This window comes from Haematobia irritans, chromosome 4, assembly GCF_050003625.1.
Source record: "Haematobia irritans isolate KBUSLIRL chromosome 4, ASM5000362v1, whole genome shotgun sequence".
Lineage (NCBI taxonomy): Eukaryota > Metazoa > Arthropoda > Insecta > Diptera > Muscidae > Haematobia > Haematobia irritans.
Genome location: NC_134400.1, coordinates 151,792,082 through 151,803,007, shown reverse-complemented (window position 1 = coordinate 151,803,007; position 10,926 = coordinate 151,792,082). Strand labels below are relative to the sequence as shown.

Below are 10,926 nucleotides of genomic sequence, written 5' to 3'. Positions count from 1 at the left end.
TTTATGGTACAATAGCTTTGACAAAATATTTTAATATTTTGAGAAAGTCTTTATCAACCTTATTTGCTAATAGTCTTTTACAAATATGGCAAAACAGACATGTTCATGTGGGAAGAAAATCTCGATTTTGTAAAATACATAGTCAAAAACAGGATTTTATTGAACTTCAAGAAAGTTTTAGTCGAAAAAAGAATTCGATTCTATATTATCGATTTTTTATTTCGGTAGAAATAGTTGTCAACATTTTATTTCTATATAGAATTTTTGCAAAATTTTATTTTTATAGAAAATTTTGTCAAAATTTTATTTCAATTGAAAATTTTGTAAAAATTTTATTTCTATAGGAAATTTTTGCAAAATTTTATTTCTATAGAAAATTTTGTCAAAATTTTATTTTCTTTAAAATTCAGTCTCTTGACAATAATCTTCCAGTGAAATTTTTGTTGAAATTTAGTAAAAAGTACCTTTCCGCTCAAAAAATACCTTTTTTGTACTTTCTTAAAAATTGTATTTTCCATCCCTGAGTAACTAGCAAAGTGACCAAAATTTTTAAAAGAATATGCACGTTTGGAAAAATCTCTTTATTGCTTCCATCGCTGAATTAGGCAGGTTCTTTTCGCAGGTTTTGCGCCATTTCATTTACACATGTGTGTTTGGCTGTTTCGTTGTTGTTGCTATGGTCAAACAAAGCGAGTCGTGTTCACAAAAAGAACAACAACACACATAAAAAGCAGAAATACATTTTCCAAAAATTAATTGCCTGTTTATGAAACACAAAATCGACTCGAGACGAATCGTTCGTCTAGATTGATACTAAAATAACTTTAGATATATTTTCTAGAAAAGTCTGAATTTTGTCCTGAACTCATTATTTATGATTTACTATCTAACACCGAAGCAATTGGGATTCAACAGACCCTGGTTTTCAAGATATCAATATGTGATTTTTGGCGAATCGTTCGTCTGGAGGCGAACGAAAATTCCACGAACAGGCAGTAAATTTGTGGTTCGAGAACAAAAATAATTTGTTTTTTTTTTCGACCGTCGTTTGACTGGCTTTTCAACTAGTATTCTATGATTTGTGCAAGTTTTATAGGTAAGCGTTTTTCAAAATAAAACCTCCAGCTTTTCTTCAACATCTTCGATAAGATTTTTCTATGCAGCTAAAAATATATGTTTATTTATTTAAAAATATTCATTCATTTCGGGGGGGGGTTTGATCCCCCTCATCCCCCCCCCCCCTGAATACGGCCTTGGTGGTGGGGATTCTCAGAAGCGCCGTCAAATTCAAAAAATGTTGGCAGGGGTAAGGTACCTCAAAAAGAGAAACAATTAATTCGTGTAGATGGAAAGAAACCGGAATATTTAATTCAACGATATATAATCATAGTTTGAAGAAATATTGCATGGTATTTAGTAAGGGGAGATGAACCCATAAAACCCTTTTCTATTCGGCGTCTTGAAAGTAGATATTGATAAAGTGGAACAATATGTATTTACACCCACTGCATACTGAAATACAATATGTCTGCCCTATTATAAACTCGATTACCCTTCAACATGTATTAGTTTTGCTGACATAAATACAAATTTTAAACTAAGGGCTATCGTAACACAATGAAAACAGTATATTAAGAATATGTCTTGTATTTACTCAAAAGTCTTAATATATCTCATAACTGCAAACCAAATGTTTGCTGGTCGCACATAATTTCTCAAAAATACTTTGGATTAATAGTTAAAACTCATTTAAGACAAAGTGATTAGCGGGTAATCCATTGAAAAATGCTTGAAAGCGTCTTGAATATAAATATTTTTCCAATGCTATTTATTTTATATGCCATGCCTAATAACGGCGTCATTATGAATCCATTATATTACCGCCGTTCTCAATATTTGACCATGGCTGAACAGCCATGTATTTGACATAACTTCAATTGATGTTCGACTCTGTAGTCTGCACACATACACACAACGATACAACGGAGCAAAGTTTTATACCATTTGATTAATTAAGAAAAAACAACAATTTAGCGGATAAAAGTGCAATTTTGGATATATTTAAGTTAAAATTTATATTAATTCGATCAAAAAAATTAATTATATGTGATTTAAAATAAACTCATTGTTAAAAACTTGGTTTTCATAAAGCAAAAATTGTAAAAACAAAAAAAAAAAAATTAAAAGAGCCCTCAAACTCATCATATACACTGATACAAAATTGGCCTAATATATTAAATACAGCAAATCGGTAAAACTTCGTATATATTTTTTGGATATTTCGAAAGTAAAAATATTATTAAAATTGTTTAACAAAAAGAAATCTGGTTGTATTGTGCAAAATACGTCATTCATTCATTGCTGCTGTGTCATCAAAGCATAAAGCAAAAGAAGAAAAAAGTTTATTGCTGCACATTACGAGTGGGGCAACTACACGTACACACAACCAACGTAAAAACAAGGAGAAAGAAAGCCAAAAGCAGTCATAGTAATCGCTATCGAAGAAGAAAGAAGCGTAGTACTCGTTTGGTCGGACGCAGAAGAAAGTTAAATATAATTTGTGCTTTTAATTTAAACAATTGTGGCAAACATCGTTACTTTTATTCGTTATTTGGATTATTGTGTGTAGGCTGGAAAAGGCCTGTCTGTGTTTTTTTTTACCTGTACCACATGTACTACATTTCATTTTCACCATTCCCAAATAGTCAAATACTCGACGACGAAGTTTGTTGGTCAGATTTGCTTGCTGACTAAGTCTGCCATCAATTACCAATAACAAAATTTGTGTACAACCACTGCCGCTCTACCTCCGTTGCCCCGGCTCAACAATACCAGACCATCCAACAGCAGTTTAAAGGGGATTAGCGGAGTCCAAACACTTCAAAGAGTCGCTTGGTTATTTTTTGTCTCGTGACGTTCCTCGTCCCCGTCACTGTCACCATTATTGTTGTTTTTGTTTGGTCGTTGTTCGTCCAAATATATATTCTTGCTCTTCTTGTTGTTGTTTCCTCCCCACCATTGTTGCACATTCCCAGTTGAGTTTGGTTTATTGAGTTCATCAGCCAGCCAGTAAATCAACCAGAAACATTCAAAAACATTACAGCGACGAAAAAATCAATATCTTTATATTTAATTATACAGACTTACAGGTGAGTTCCATTGTTATATTGTAAACAGATACGAACAAATATAATCTTGTTAATTAATATTTTTGGTTTACATGTATTTTTGTTTAAGATTATTGCTATAGTGTAGTGAGTATGTATGTGTATGTGGTTTTGTGTTTGTTGCTCAATCTTCAGTTACAGTGCTTCTCAATAGTTATATGGTTTATTATTGTGCCTTCATTTCTCCAATCAAGAAAAAAAAAAACACCCACCATCCCCTTGAGTATCTTTTGTTTTGGGTGGATGGGGTTTGTTTGTTTTCATTGTGCTTTGTATATTTCTTTATAGTTTTCATCTCCTTGCCGTTTTCCGTCTCCCATACACCCCAGCCCCTTTTACACTGAATATTTCTCTTCTCAATCTTCTCTTTATTTTGTTTATAAATTTTTATAACCGGAAACAAGTTCATATTCTCAGCACTTGTATACCGTACCCCTCTTCATCGGCAAATTCCAATTCATCTTGCCTTTGAATAATAAGCAGATTCTCTTTTGATTGCCTATTTTCGTTAGTTAGCAATTACGGAGAAATTGAAAAGTTTTTTTTTCCTAATTCCATTCTTGTATTCTAATATGCAAGCCTATAGAATGAGGTGACGGCGGGAATACATGTTGTCTTCCTGATTTGTGACTAGGGTTTTCTTTTTCCCGGGAAATCGGGAATTATTTTCGAATTTCCCGGGATGCCGGTCAAAGGGAAACCTGCTTTGATGTGGAATACATTTAGATATTTGAATAAATTAGAAATAGCCTAAAGCTACGGTTATAAGGCGTTCTCTGGACAAGGCAACTACTACGACTTTGTACCATAGTTATTCACATTACACTTCCAAAATCCACTTTAACTAGATTTCAACTGTCATTTGCCATATAAAACCCTCCCTCTATTATACATAAAATTATTGTAAAGAAAATTTCCCGAGAATTCCCGCACTTCATTCCCGGGAAAGCGGGAGCAAAAAAATAGCAATTTCCCGGGAATTCCCGGGATCCCGTTCCCGGGAAAAACCAGGGCTGTGGAGTCGAGTCAATTTTACTCGACTCGGCTCCGACTCCAGCATTTCTTATAAGCCTCGACTCCGACTCCGGAGTCGACTCCAGGTGGTGTACCTAAATATCATTTTAACAGTATTCCAATTGTAATTTTAAGGTGTAGTGTTCCAAAAATAGGTGTAGTGTTCCAAAAATATTCTATGTTAGGTTAGGTTAGGTTAGGTGGCAGCCCGATGTATCAGGCTCACTTAGACTATTCAGTCCATTGTGATACCACATTGGTGAACTTCTCTCTTATCACTGAGTGCTGCCCGATTCCATGTTAAGCTCAATGACAAGGGACCTCCTTTTTATAGCCGAGTCCGAACGGCGTTCCACATTGCAGTGAAACCACTTAGAGAAATTTTGAGACCTTCAGAAATGTCACCAGCATTACTGAGGTGGGATAATCCACCGCTGAAAAACTTTTTGGTGTTCGGTCGAAGCAGGAATCGAACCCACGACCTTGTGTATGCAAGGCGGGCATGCTAACCATTGCACCACGGTGGCTCCCCAAATATTCTATGTTGCCCTATGTGTTTATATGTCCAAAAGAACTCTAATTTTAATTTTTGATATGACTCGACGACAAATCTCAGCATTTTAGGAATGTAAAGAACTCTAAATTTTAATTTCAGGCCAATAAATTAAAATACGACACAAGACTATATAGAGACCACATCAAAGTATGGGTAGATAACAACAATCTCCACACTGAAAAAAACAGTGAACCCACCAGGAAGAAAAGATTTAGTTAATTTTAGAAAATTTTTAATATTTTTAGAAAATTTTAACTAAATAGTATTACAAACGCTGACATCACGCCGATATCAAACAAAAAAAAATAAGTCAATATTTTTCGACAAATTCAAGAAAATTTTTAGTAAAATCAAGGACGAATTTGTAGTAAAATTTACAAATTTTAAGAAATAATGAACTATTTGGTGAGAAGTTCGAATTTAGTTAAACTTTTTACTTCATTTGTGTATAATTTTTTCCGTTTTTTAGTTCATTTAACTAACGTACGCAAAAAATTATTATTGTCAACGGAACTTTCTCCATATATAATAATTCCACGAACTAAAACAAAGTTAAATTGGCTTTAGTGAAATAGAGAGTTCACTTTTTTTGAGTGCAGAATATGAATTTATAAAAACACAAAATTTCAAAAAATAATTAGGCTTCCAGATGTTTAAGAAGTAAAAATCTTGGTATTGGTCTATGTAGGTATTTTATAAAAAATAAATCTATATAAAAAAGAACAAGTATTTCAGCAGTAAGTTCGGCCGGGCCGAATCTTAAATACCCACCACCATGAATCAAATATTATAGTTTCCTTTAAAATGTCAGGGGGGTTTGATGACTGATCTTCTCCCAAGCAGAACCGTTCAATTAGTACACTTCCCGAAAGTAAATTTAAAGATTTTACCTTTGAAGACTATATCAGATTTTGGATTTATAAGAACCATTTTTGTTTGAGTTTTAGAGGAATCATTAACATATCTTGTAAGTGTGCAAGCAAATGATGAAATAACGTCTTGATTGGAGATCTAAAATCTGTAGATTTTCACCCCCATTATTTAAATGATTACAAGAAGTAAAATCTGGAAATTTTACATTTAGCAATTTTCATGATCAGTGCGCCTTCTATACACTCAAGAAGTGAAATTGGTCTATATGGAGGCCTTACCATATGGGCCGATAAAAACTATATCCGATACACGATTTTGTGAGTCTACAATACAATTTCAGGCAAATCCGATAAAAACTACGGTTTCTAGAAACCCACGGAGTTAAATCGATAGATCGGTCTTAAGGGTGCTATACTCAAACATGGACCGATAATCACCGTTTTCGGCACACCTCTTTACGGTCCTAAAATATTTTTAGATTTAAAATTTCAGGACAATTGGATAAAAGCTACGGTTTCAAAAATCCCAAACAATAAAATCATTTCAATTTCAGGCAAATTGAACAAGTCCAAAAAGTAAAATCGGGAGATCGGTCTATATGGGCCTATACTAAAACATTGACCGATACTCTCCATTTTCGGCGCACCTCTTCGTAAAATAATTCTAGATTTCAAATTTAGTGCAAATTGGATAAAAACTACGGATTCTAGAAGCCCGAGAAGTGAAAACGGGAGATCGGTCTATATGGGTGCCATACCAAAACATGAACCGATACTCACCATTTTTGGTATACCTCTTTATGGTCCTAAAATAGCTCTAGATTTCAAATTGGATAAAAACTACGGATTCTAAAAGACCATGTAATAAAATCTGGAGATCGGTCTATATGGGGGCTATACGAAAACATGGACCGATACTCACCATTTTTGGCGCACCTCTTTATGGTTCTAAAATACCTCTAAATTTCAAATTTCAGGCAAATTGGATAAAAACTACGGTTTTTATAAGCCCAAGACGCCAAATCGGGAGGTCGGTTTATATGGGGACTATATCAAAACCTGGACCGATATATCCCATCTTCGAACTTGACCTGCCTGCAGAGAAAAGACGAGTTTGTGCAAAATTTCAGCACGATTGCTTCATTATAGAAGGCTGTAGCGTGATTACAACAGACAGACGGACTTGGTTATATCGTCTTAGAATTTCTCCCTGATCAAGAATATATATACTTTATATAGTCGGAAATCGATATTTCGATGTGTTACACACGGAATGACTAACTTATTATACCCCCGTCACCATTCTATGGTGGTGGGTATAAAAATATACAAAAATCAAAATGTCGAGCTAATCAGATTTCTTAAAGCAAATCGGAGATGGGTTTTTATGTAGGTGCTATATCACAAAATTGTTCAGTATGACCAATCTTTGAACTCAACATGCCTGCCAAAAATTCAGAACGTTAGGTTCTACAATTGCCTTAAATTTTGCCTTTATCAAGAGTATATATAGGGTTAAAAATTAATCACCGTGAAATTTCTCCCGTATAAATACAATTTGAATGGCCTGAAATCCAGTACTTTGTTTTTCATTGTTCGATTAAAAACACCAATCGAATCTAAAATGTCAAAATATTTCTTTTGTTACAATTTTATTGATATGAAGTATTTTTCAACTTTTGTTTCGCCGGAGTCGGAGTCGAGCAAAATTTATACGACTCCGGCTCCGACTCCAGCAAAATCTTCAGACTCCGACTCCAAGACTCCGACTCCGGCTCCGGCTCCGACTCCACAGCCCTGGGAAAAACTCCTATTTGTGACATTCTTCGCAAATGACTTCTGAAAACGGTTCAATCTGGAACTTTTCTTTCGAGTTGTGTATGCATATTATGTAAAATTTGAAATGTAAAATTTATTCTAAATCAACTGTCTTGCAACTGAGTTCGCAATATATTGAAACTCTATAAACTAAATTAAATATAAATTAATGTTTATTCGATTTTATTCATATACACTAGGATCCAGTATGGGCGTGAAGATAAAAATTATATTTAACTAGCCAAAACACAAACTAAGCCGCGCATCTAATAAGTTAATTACAATTTGGGAAGATAAAAAATATCATAAAAAGCAGCACAGTGTGCTCTATATATTTTGGTATCAACAACAACCAAAAGGTTATGTTCTAAACCATCCCAGAAATGTCGATTATAACGAAAAGCAAATATATAAAAATTGCGGATTCCATGCCCTCAAGAAGTCATAAAGGGACTGATATATCTATATACCAAATTTGACATATCTCTTTATAGACCCAAAAAATCTTAGTAGTAGTTTTTTATCGGAAGAAATAGTTTATATTACTTTAACTCCCATTTTCAGGTAGCTCCGTTATTGGTACGTTAGCTAACGAACTTTTAAACCGTAGTATGGACATGTTTGTCATCATGTCTATATATTCCATATGCCAGTTAGCAACTTAACTGCTAAAAATTTTTCAGTTAAAGTTAAACCGAGAGAAGATATTTCGATTTTACTTTCTGCGAACTGGGAGTTAAAGTCTAACGGAAATACATGAAAATGGCCATAAGTCGAATTGAAAAAAATTGTTGATTCTCATTCATTGTATTAATTTATGAGAAGATTTCGTATATATTTAATGATTTCTTATAAAAATATATATAAAATAAAAAATCTCTAGATTTCAAATTGCAAGTAAGTCGGATAAACATTTCGGATTCTAAGCCCCCAGGAAGTAAAATCGAGAGATCAGTCTGTATGGGGGCCATATTCAATCTTGGAAAGATGTATACCAAATATAGTACATCTTTTAAGTGACTTAAAGTAGCATAGATTTCAAATTACATGCAAATTGCGGCGCACATGCCCTCGAGGACCTGGAAGTGTTGCCAGTAAAAAATACGGTAATAACACCAGAAATGATCCGAAATTTGAAGGCAATATCTTATCGAAATCCACACCGCTGTGGTAGAAAACAAAAAAAACGGATGCGACGCATATTGAAAAATGAGCTTGAACTAAAGCCATTGAAGTTCCAAAGAGAGTAAAAGATCATTGATGCCCAAAAAATGTAAACTGTAAAGCAGTGTTTCCAGTATTGGGAAATTTCACCCAAAATGGGGATTTTTGGGGACAAAGGCTTTCCAATTTGGGGACTCGATCCAGAGAACAACACTGCTGGAAAGAGCCAAGGCATTGTTTCGTTAGCACGAAAGTGGTCCTTTACTGAATGTAGGTGTCTTCGATAAGAACCCATTCCAAGACGGCGCTTCGCCGGGATCGAACCAATTTCGTGAAACATGTGATGGCTTTATCGGCCTTTCAAAGGCCTTAATTTGTATCAAAAGGTGAAAAAAAACGAAATATACGAGGGCAGTTCGGAAACTTCTTCTAGCATAGCACAAAAAGCGCGGTATAAACAGAAAAAAGTTAAGTATTTTGGAAACTTCCATCTCTGTTATGAACGCATGTTAAATTTTGTTTCGATCTGGCAACTCCTTCGTATAAAAACAGGTGTTCAAAAAAGACGCATCCGCAATTTTTTTACAAAAATTAGAAATGCGTGCTGTCATTAAATATTTACATAAAAAAGGTTTATCGGGACAAGAAATTGAGGAAAACTATTTTAATCAAGGGATAGAGTTGCTAGAAATGCTTTGAACTAAGTGTATTGAAGTTTCAGGAGATTATATTGAAAAATAAAAATATTTTTGAAAAACTAACTATTCTCTTTCATTGATAGGCTAAAAAGTTTCCGAACCGCCCTCGTATAGCGCTTCACTCTGTTGTATTACATATCAACCACCCTGTATATCCGATATAGCCCATCTTCGAAATTTACCTGCCTGCACAAAAAACGAGTTTGTGCAACAAACTCAGGTCGATTGTTTGAGACTATAGTGTGATTACACAGGCAAATTGACATCGTTAGATCTTTCAAAAAATCAGGAATATATACTTTATATAGTCGGAAAATTGTATTATGCATAGGTCATATAATGGTCCATAAAGATCTGTTTTGCTTTTATATGAATACATCAATATAATTAGCTTTGCTCTTGGTTCTTGATTGCGAACTTTTCATTCCATTTCCTAGAGGGTTATTATGAGAAATTGCAGTTGCCCTCTAGAGCCCTAATAAACAAAATGGTTATAATAGATCTAAAATAACGTATGATACAACCTTTATATTTCTCATCCATATGTGTTGAGTTTATCCCTCATCTTCTATAGAACCGATATTGACTGGGATTCCATGTATTTTCGGGTAATTCGTTACATGATGATATATTCGGTGAAATTTTTTATATTAGATCCCTGGTGATGGGTATTTTTGGCCTTATAAGGGGAGTTGAATAAATTATCACAAAAAATGCTCAATACAATGTAACATGATGTATATTTCTACATATACTTTTGCCTTTATTTTATAATTTTTCCTGAAATAGGTCTATATCGCACTCCAAAAACAGCATCGTTTTCATTTTCTAGATTATTCGCGTTATCGTGCAAAATCATTTTTAGGTTTATTTTGCATTTATCTTCTCTTTGCTAATATCACCACTTTATTTATCAATCCAATAAAACTGGAGCAGCAGGCTAGGCAAACAAAACAACAAAAGTTGTGCGCATTCATTTTGAAGAATTTTAAAATCTAAATTCCTTTGTCTCCAGCGTTTGTTGACTTTTCGTCAAAAAGGTTGTCCACATTTCAACAAAAGTACGCTTTTGCCGAAATAAATTAATAAATTGGACATAGAGGAAAAAAACATACATATGTATTGTACTCACATATATCCGGATACAATGAAAATGCATACTATGTATTAATTAAGTTCTGGTATTCATGGTCGTTTTCTTCAATGGATATTAGTAAACTGGAAGACAGCCCCAAAGAACTGCTATGTCAAGCATACAGAACACAAATCAATTCTTTCCCTTTTTTCGTCAATCGAAATTAAATAGGGCGTATTAGATAACCGTTCTATGGATGAAATAAAGTCCGTAAAAGTCAAGCCGTTCATAATTTACACATTCTTTAGATGAAGATACTGACATTTTACCAAAAAATCCCAATTTGTTTCATAACAGTTTATTTTTAATACAGGACCCAATTTTACTTTTTGAGTGTTATATGAAGACAAAGATAAAAATATACCGAGTGAAAGTTCCGAGTTTTCCATGGCCTACGACCAAAATGCTTGCTATTATATCGACGGTCACTGCTGCCCATAATATCATTGAAAATGGATAATTACTTTGGGTGGCCGTTTAATGCAAGAGTATGTGAAGAGGA

At 33.9% G+C, this 10,926-nt stretch overlaps 1 protein-coding gene and 1 long non-coding RNA gene across 3 annotated transcripts in view; one reads left to right on the top strand and one right to left on the bottom strand.

Annotated features, from left to right (window-relative positions):
• Positions 1 to 1,954: 1,954 nt before the first annotated feature.
• The window catches only part of lqf (epsin homolog lqf), a 49,166-nt gene continuing 40,194 nt past the window's right edge, over positions 1,955 to 10,926 (top strand). For both annotated transcript variants that reach the window (XM_075307745.1, XM_075307742.1), the window contains exon 1: positions 1,955 to 3,149. The gene's annotated coding sequence lies outside the window, so the exon portion shown is untranslated. The remainder of the gene's footprint in view (positions 3,150 to 10,926) is intronic.
• On the bottom strand, positions 10,011 to 10,640 carry LOC142236519 (uncharacterized). The gene is made up of 2 exons (XR_012722073.1): positions 10,422 to 10,640; positions 10,011 to 10,355 (listed from the first exon to the last, which is right to left on the bottom strand). It is a non-coding gene; the product is annotated as an uncharacterized LOC142236519 (long non-coding RNA).